Here is an 8034-nt window from a genome sequence, read left to right as displayed (position 1 = left end):
AGCAGCTAACTCTACCATGGTTATCTCAACTAAGTAGTATTAATCAGCCTCCTGGCTCAATTTGACCCTGCCAGAGCTGGGCAGGAGACAGAAAGGTCAATAACTTGGAGGTGAAAAATTAATGTGAAATGAATGTAAGAATTTGTAGAAAGACTTAAGGGAGGGGGCAGCCAGTAAGATCCCAGTGTTGTTATGTGCTGTCAAGTCACCTGTAACACATAGTGACCCTATATACAACAGCCTTAAGCCCTGCTCTATCCTGTGCCAATCTCACTGTCTCTGACACACCTACTCCCATTATCCCAGTCACTGAATCAATTCATCTCACTGAGGGTCTTTCTCTCCTGTGCTGTCCCTCCACCCTCCCAAGCACGACATCCTTCTCCAAGGACTGGTCCCTCTTTGCAACATGTCTAAAGTATGTCAAATGAAGCTTCAGAATCTTTACCACCAAGGAGTAGCCTGGTTTCACCCTCTCCAGGATGAATTTTTTTGTTTTCCTAGCAGTTCATGGTATGTTCAATAGTCTTCTTCAACACCATAGCTTAAAGGCATCAATTCTCCTTCTATCCTCCTTAGTCATTGTCCAGCTCTCTGCTGCATAGTAAAGACCATGGTCTGTATCAGGCACACCTTAGTTTCCAGACAGACATTATTGCTCTTCACTACTTTGGAGAGGTCTCTGACTGCAGATTTTCCCAATAGCTTTCAATCAACTGTTATCTCCTATATGAAGGATTTGGATATTCAGGCTAATTCTTTAAGATAATCGATGATTTCATCATGACATAGTAGATTAACTATGACTTTTCTAATATTGGTTCATCCAGCTCTACAAAAAAATACAAGAAAGCAGTGCTAAAAATGTCACATTTTCTTTTTGTCTCAAAAAGAAAGGATCATTATGAAGAATACAGAAATAAAAACATATGTGTCTGATTTGCTTTTAGACATTTCAGTGGATTAATTATAAGCTTATGTTCAAATTTGGCCTTTTTTTAAAAAAAATAATTTTAATTAAAGTTTACAGAGACTTAGGTTTTCCAGCCATTCATTGTTGCACTTTTCTCCCTACCCACCATTCCCTCCCAATTCACTCTTCTCCTTGAAAAGAAAGAAAAACTCTTTCATTGTTATTCACAAATTTGGCTTTTTGATGAGCGATCCTCTGACAGAAGAATTTAAGTTCAAGCTTTAGAAAGATAATGGAGGGAAGAAAAATGAAGATAACCAAGAAAATCTTAAAGGAAATTATTTGAAGTAGGGATCTGTACATCTTACAGTATTTCTTTTTTATGAAAGTGACTAAAAATCTATAATAAATCACATGTGGACTGCTAAAGTATCACCTGAAGGGAAGAATAGCACTTCAAGAGAAAAGAAATACAAAACTTATCAGCACCAACTATGTCCACACCAAGAATGACTGTATCATTCCCAGTGCACCATAAACAAGTGATCATTAAAAAGTGTTCCATCCTATAGACTTTTAGTATGGTCATTGGTGCTGAATGAATTTAGGGAAAGCCTCCAACTAGACTGGAGAAAGTGGACAAATTAGCAAGTAACTTCTCTGTTGTAGGATCCAAGAAAGTATAGATGCTGGGTCCTCTGAGAATGCAGAGGAAACTAATGATTGCATTGAAATCAATGAATGCATTTCAATGGTTGTCAAATCACTGTCCAACTAGGGATTGTTGTTAGGTGCCATCAAGTCACCTGTGATTCATAGCAACCCTATGTATAATAGCTCTGAACCCTGCCCTATTTTGAGCCAATCTCACTAACTCTCTAACACCCAATCCAATTGCCTCAGTTACCATGTCAATCCATCTCATCTGGTGTCTTCCTCTCCTGTGCTGTCCCTCCACCCTTCCAAGCATTCCAAGAATGTCCTTCTCCAAGGACAGATGAGACCTTGCTAGGATCTTACTGGCTGTTCCCCTCCCTTAAGTCTTTGTGAAAATTCTTGTATTCATTTCACATTACTTTTTAGCCTTTTAAGGCACTTCTGTCTCCTGCCCAGCTCTTGTAGGGTCAAAATGAGCCAGGAGGCTTATTAACACTATTTGAGTTTTTTCTGGCCACATGCCCAAAGTATGTGAGACAGAGCTTAAAGATCTTTGCTTCCAAGGAGAAACTTGGTTTCACCCTCTCCAAGACAGTGGCACAACTCCTGACACAATGCATGTGCCAGGAGTTGTTTAATACTCTTCTTCACCACCACAATTCAAAGGCATCAACTCTTCTTCTGTCATCCATAGTAAATATACAGTTCTCTGATGCATAGCAAGTAATTGTGCAGATCATATCCTGGAACAGGTGCATCTTAGACTCTAGACTGACATCATTGCTCTTTAGGATTTTGGAGAGGTCCCTGACATCAGACTTCTCCAATTTGTCTTTTGTTTTCCTAACTGCAGGTGCCAAGAGTGTTGATTGTGCACCCTAGCAAGCTGTAATTGTTAACAACTCTGATCTCTTCTCCATCCATCATGGTGCTGCCAATTTGCAAAGTGGTGAGAATCTTTGTCTTCTTGATGTTGAGCTTCAATGCATATTGGACTTCTTTAACAAATGCGTGGCTTTCCAGAATACCCAATCCCAAGAGGTGAGCTGCAAGTACAATAGCATTTAAGATTCCTATTGAACATACAGTGGACTTCCAAGAACAAACAAGTCTTTCCTGGAGACTGAGAAGGCAAGTTTTTCCTGGAGGCAAGGATTTTGAAGCTCTATATCACACATTTTGGGTATTTTGCTATGGAGGGACCAGTCCCTGGAGAAAGATGTTATGCTTGGAAGGGTGAAGGAACAGTGCAAGACAGAAAGACCCTGGAAGAGATGGATTGATACGGTGTCTGGGGTAATAGGGGTAGTTGTGTTAGAGATTGACTCAGGATGAGGCAGGATTCAGGGCTATTGTTCATAGCGTCACTATGAGTTGCAGTTGACTTGACGACATATAACTACAAATGACAAAGCTAAAGAAAAAAGTTTGAGAAGACAAAATATAGGGTATAATTTGAAGATGCTTGTGAAAAAGATAATGAAAAAGGTAACCTTGAAAGGGAATTTGAAGAAGGCAGTTCCCAAAAAAGAGTGTGCAAAGAATGGCTTCAGAAGAGAATTTAAAAACCAGAAAAGAGTCCCCCCAAAAAAGATTGAGAAGAGCGCCCAGATGTCCACAGGTTAAGAGCTCTCATTGTAGGAATTATTTTTTTCCCTGACTGTTGGAATTACAGTCTGCTGCTGTGACAACAGACTCTAGGATACCTCTCTTGCATAAGGACAACCAGAGAGGTGATTTACTCCACCCCCTTCCAGGAAACAGATCCAAAAGCAGTTTCCCTGGACCAGAACAACCTCTTTTGGTTGAAACAGGTCTTATAACACTGATATAGGATGTGAAGGCGATCTGGCTGCGACATCTGTCACCCCACTGATCACCAGGGTTGATTCGGCATTAGGCAGGTGTCTTCCTTTCTCCCTCACCAATCCATGTGTATCACTCCTGAAGCTGTGCACTCAGTTGAAGAGGATGACGATCCCTGATAGAAGGAAGATGGACCTTCGGTCAAGGGTATATGAGTAGCTGCGTTCCCCTGCTAGAACCTTCAAATAAGCTCCCAAGACTGATATAAGAAAAGGAGGAGATGATGAGATGGTATTGATAAATTCAAAGTTAACATCGTACTTGCTTTGGCAGCACATACACTAAAACTGGAATGATAAAGAGAAGATTAGCATGGTTCCTGCACAAGGATGACAAAATTATCCAAATATATCAGTTAATATAGTTATAAAACAAATATGTAGCTTTAGCTAAAGACTGCCAGTAAAGTGTTAAAGTGGGTTCCTCTTTACCCTCCATCTCAATGCCCCTTTTCAGCATGAAGCAGCCAGAGAGTCTACACTTCTTTTCCCAAATGGGGAACTCACAAATAAAAAGATAAAATATCTTTGTAGAGAAGCCCTACTCCTTAGGTATCAACCCAGAATATTTGTCTGATAGTAGTAGAGGGAACTGCTGATGGGGTGGTATTAATAAATTAAAAATTATCCAAATATATCCATTAGTATACAGATGACACAACCCTGCTCTTTGAAACCGAGGAGGATCTGAAGTGCTTGCTGCAGAAGGTCAAGGACCTGCAGTCTTCAATATGGATTGAAGCTCAGTATCAAGAAAACAAAGATTCTCATCACTGGGCCAATTGGCAGCATCAGTATGGATGGTGAAGAGATTGAGATAGTTAACAGTTTTCATTTACTTGGTTCCACAGTCAACATTCTTGGTAACAGCAGCCAGGAAATCAGAAGACGAATTGCATTGGGAAAGTCAGCTGTGAGGGACCTCTCAAGAGTACTGAAGAGCAACGACATCAGACTGGAGATTAAGGTGAACCTGATTCAGGCTATAGTCTGTGCAATTACATGCTATGCATCGGAGAGTTGGAGAGTGAATAGGGATGATAGAAAGAGAATTGATGCCTTTGAGCTGTCGTGGTGGAGAAGAGTGTTGAATATACCATGGACTGCTGGGAGAACAAACAGGTCTGTCTTGGAGAGGGTGAAGCCAGAATATTCCCTGGAGTCAAGGATTGTGAAGCTTTGACTGACATAGTTTGACTGGTCCTTGGAGAGGGACATCATGTTTGGGAGGACAGAGGGACGGCACAGGAGAAGAAGACCCTTGATGAGATGGATTGATTCTGTGAGTGGAGTGGTGGTAATGAATGTGTTTGATACAGCGAGGTTGGCACAGGATAGAAAGGCATTTAGGGCTCTTGTACATAGGGTCGCTATGAGTCGCAAATGACTTGATGGTACATAACAACAACAACAACATAGTTATAAAACTGACTTTAGTTTTCTTCAGGCTGTGAAACTAATAACTTTATCTTAGAATTTCCCCCTTTCTTTAGTCATGTAAAGGATTTTAAGCTGCCTATTTGTGGCATCAGGATTGGTGGAAGATCTATTAACAATCTGCGTTATGCAGATGACACAACCCTGCTTGCTGAAACTGAGGAGGACCTCATGCACTTGCTGCGAAGGGTCAAGCACTGCAGCCTTCAGTATGGACTAAGGCTCAATGTCAAGAAGACAAAGATTCTCACCACTGGACCAATTGGTAGCGTCAGGATGGATGGCGAAGAGATTGAGAGTGTTCACAGCTTCAGTTTGCTTGGCTCCACAGTCAACACTCTTGGTACCAGCAGTCAGGAAATCAAAAAGCGTATCGTGATGGGAAAGTCTGCTGTTAGGGACCTCTCTAAGGTACTCAGGAGCAACAGTGTCTCTCTGGAGACTAAGGTGTGCCTGATACAGGCCATGGTATTTGCAATCGCTTGTTATGCATCAGAGAGTTGGACAATGACTAGGGAGGACAGAAGGAGAGTTGATGCTTTTGAGCTGTGGTGCTGGAGAAGGGTACTGAATGTACCATGGACTGCCAGGAAAACAAACAGATTCATCTTGGAGAGGGTTAAACCAAGCTACTCCTTGGAGGCAAAGATTCTGGGGCTTCGTCTGACATACTTTGGACATGTTGCCAGGAGGGACGGGTCCTTGGAGAGGGACATCATGCTTGGGAGGGTGGAGGGACAGCGCAGGAGGGGAAGACCCTCCATGAGATGGATTGATTCGGTGACTGGGGTAATCGGGATGGGTGTGTCAGAGGCGGTGAGGTTGGCGCAGGATAGAGCAGGGTTTAGGGCTGTTGTGCATAGGGTCGCTATGAGTCGGAAACGACTCGACGGCACATAACAACAACAACAACAATTTACAGGAGAGAAAAGGTAAATTGTACCTTACACTGCCTGTTTACCAGAAAGGGAAAAGGGAAAAGCATCTTCCCTGGGTTAGCATTTACCTTTTCAAAACTGTTTTTCTCAGTCATAAATTATTTGATAAGTTGTCTTCTTACTAGTAGCTACATGTTAACTCTTCTTTTTAAATGTAGAAGTTCTGTAACTTTACTAACAAAAGTATATTGTTAAGTTGATTAGTATCTAACTCAAATACAAAAATAAAGTGCTTTGGATATTGGGGGTGGGAGGAGAGAGATTGAGAAGAAAATCCTGAACAAATATCTGAGGAAGATGAGCCTAATTGGGAGTGTGAAGATGAATGTTCTCAAAAGAGAAGGTTCAGGAAGAAACTATGAGGACTCTTCTGAATAAAAATGGTAAAGATAGCTGCAAAAAGAGTAGAAGGATTAATATGTCCCTTGAATAGTACCTGTTGTTGTTAGATTCCACCAAGTCAAGTAAAACTCATAGCGATCCTATGAACAAAAGATTTGAACCCTATTCTATCCTGTGTCATCATTATACTTCCTATCACACAAAACCCCACTGCAGCAGTCACTGTGTCAGTCCATCTGGTTGAAGTCTTCTTCTTTGTTGACCCTCCACCTTTCCCAGCATCATTTCCCTCTCCAAGGAATAGACTCTCCTAGCAACATGGCCAAAGTATGTGAGGTGAAGCCTTATAATTCTTGCTTCCAAAGAGCGCTCTGGCTGCACCCTTTCCAAGACATATCTGTTTGTTCTTTTGGCTGACCGTGGGATGTTCAATGCTCTTCTCCAACACCGCAGTTCAAAAGTGTCAATTCTTTTTCTGTCATCCTTACTCCTTGTCCTGTTCTCAGGTGCATAGCATGTTATCAGAAAGACTATGAATCATCCTCAAACTAACATCATTACTCCTCAATAATATGGCAAGGACCCTAACTGCAGATTTTCCCAGTGCAACACATCTCTTTATTTCCTGACTGTTGGTACCACGGGTATTAATTGTGGATCCAAGCAAGATGAAGCTGTTGACAGTTTCAAATTCCTCTCCATCCCTCATGATGTTTCCTATCAGTCCAGTGTTTTCTTGACATTGAGAGACAATCCATAAGGATGCTTCAAGTCCTCCTCACTTGCAGCAAGCAAGGTTGTGTCATCATTTGCATAACACAGGTTACTGATGAGTCTCCCAACAATCCTGACGCCACCCTTCACTTCATCGAGTCTAGCTTCTCATAGAATTTGCTCAGTATACAGATTTAGTAGGTTAAGGAGAGAGAATACAACCCTGATGCACTCCTTTCTCAATGTTAAACTATGCAGTGTTCCCCTGCTCTGTTCACACAACAGCTTCCTGGTCCAGTTATAGGTTCCGCATGAGCTGAGCTAAGTGCTCTGGACTCCCATTCTTCTCATTGCATTCACACCTTGTTGTGATACACACATTTAATGTATAGAAATTGTTTATTTAATGAAATTTCATAGTCTTCATACAAGTAAAAAAGAAATATGGATTAAGCTCAGCATAACATAAAGAAAATAGCCAAGGGTAAACTTTGTTTGTAAAAAACAGAGAAAATAGAATGGAAATCCAAAGTTTCTGTAAACTTTCATTAAAATAAACTGTTTAAAAAGATATGTGATTAGATATCATTGTCATGACAGGAGTCCAGAATGAAGGCTGCAAAGTAGAGTGGACTTGCGGGGAGGGATTATATAACAGTGAAAGGATTTTTCTTTTACTTTTCAAAGAGAAGAGTGAACTTGGGGAAGGGGGAGAGAAAAGTGTAATAATGAATAAATGGAAATTCAAAGTCTTTGTAAATTTTCATTAAACTTAATAATAATAAAAAAGCAAACCCCCAAAAGAAAAAATAACAATAATTACAAAATTTAAAAAATTGATTTAAAAAAATAAAACATTATAAAACTAACTCCATGTCATAAGAATCTATGAAAATACATTATCCTATCAATTGATGCAGAAAAAGCCTTTGACAAAATCCAACACCCTTTCCTGATTAAAGCACTCAACAAAATAGGATTAGAGGGTAATTTCTACAACATAGTAAAAAGTATCTATGAAAACCCAAGAGCCAACATTGTTCTTAATGGAGAGAGGTTAAAGGCATTCCCTTTAAGAACAGGAACTAGGCAAGGATGCCCACTATCACCTCTCTTATTCAATATTGTTTTGGAAGTCTTAGCAATAGCAATAAGACAAGAGAAGGGA

Source organism: Elephantulus edwardii, unplaced genomic scaffold (assembly GCF_000299155.1).
Source record: "Elephantulus edwardii isolate Elephantulus edwardi_28Jun2011 unplaced genomic scaffold, EleEdw1.0 scaffold00071, whole genome shotgun sequence".
Classification (NCBI taxonomy): domain Eukaryota; kingdom Metazoa; phylum Chordata; class Mammalia; order Macroscelidea; family Macroscelididae; genus Elephantulus; species Elephantulus edwardii.
Note: the sequence above shows the minus strand (reverse complement) of the source record.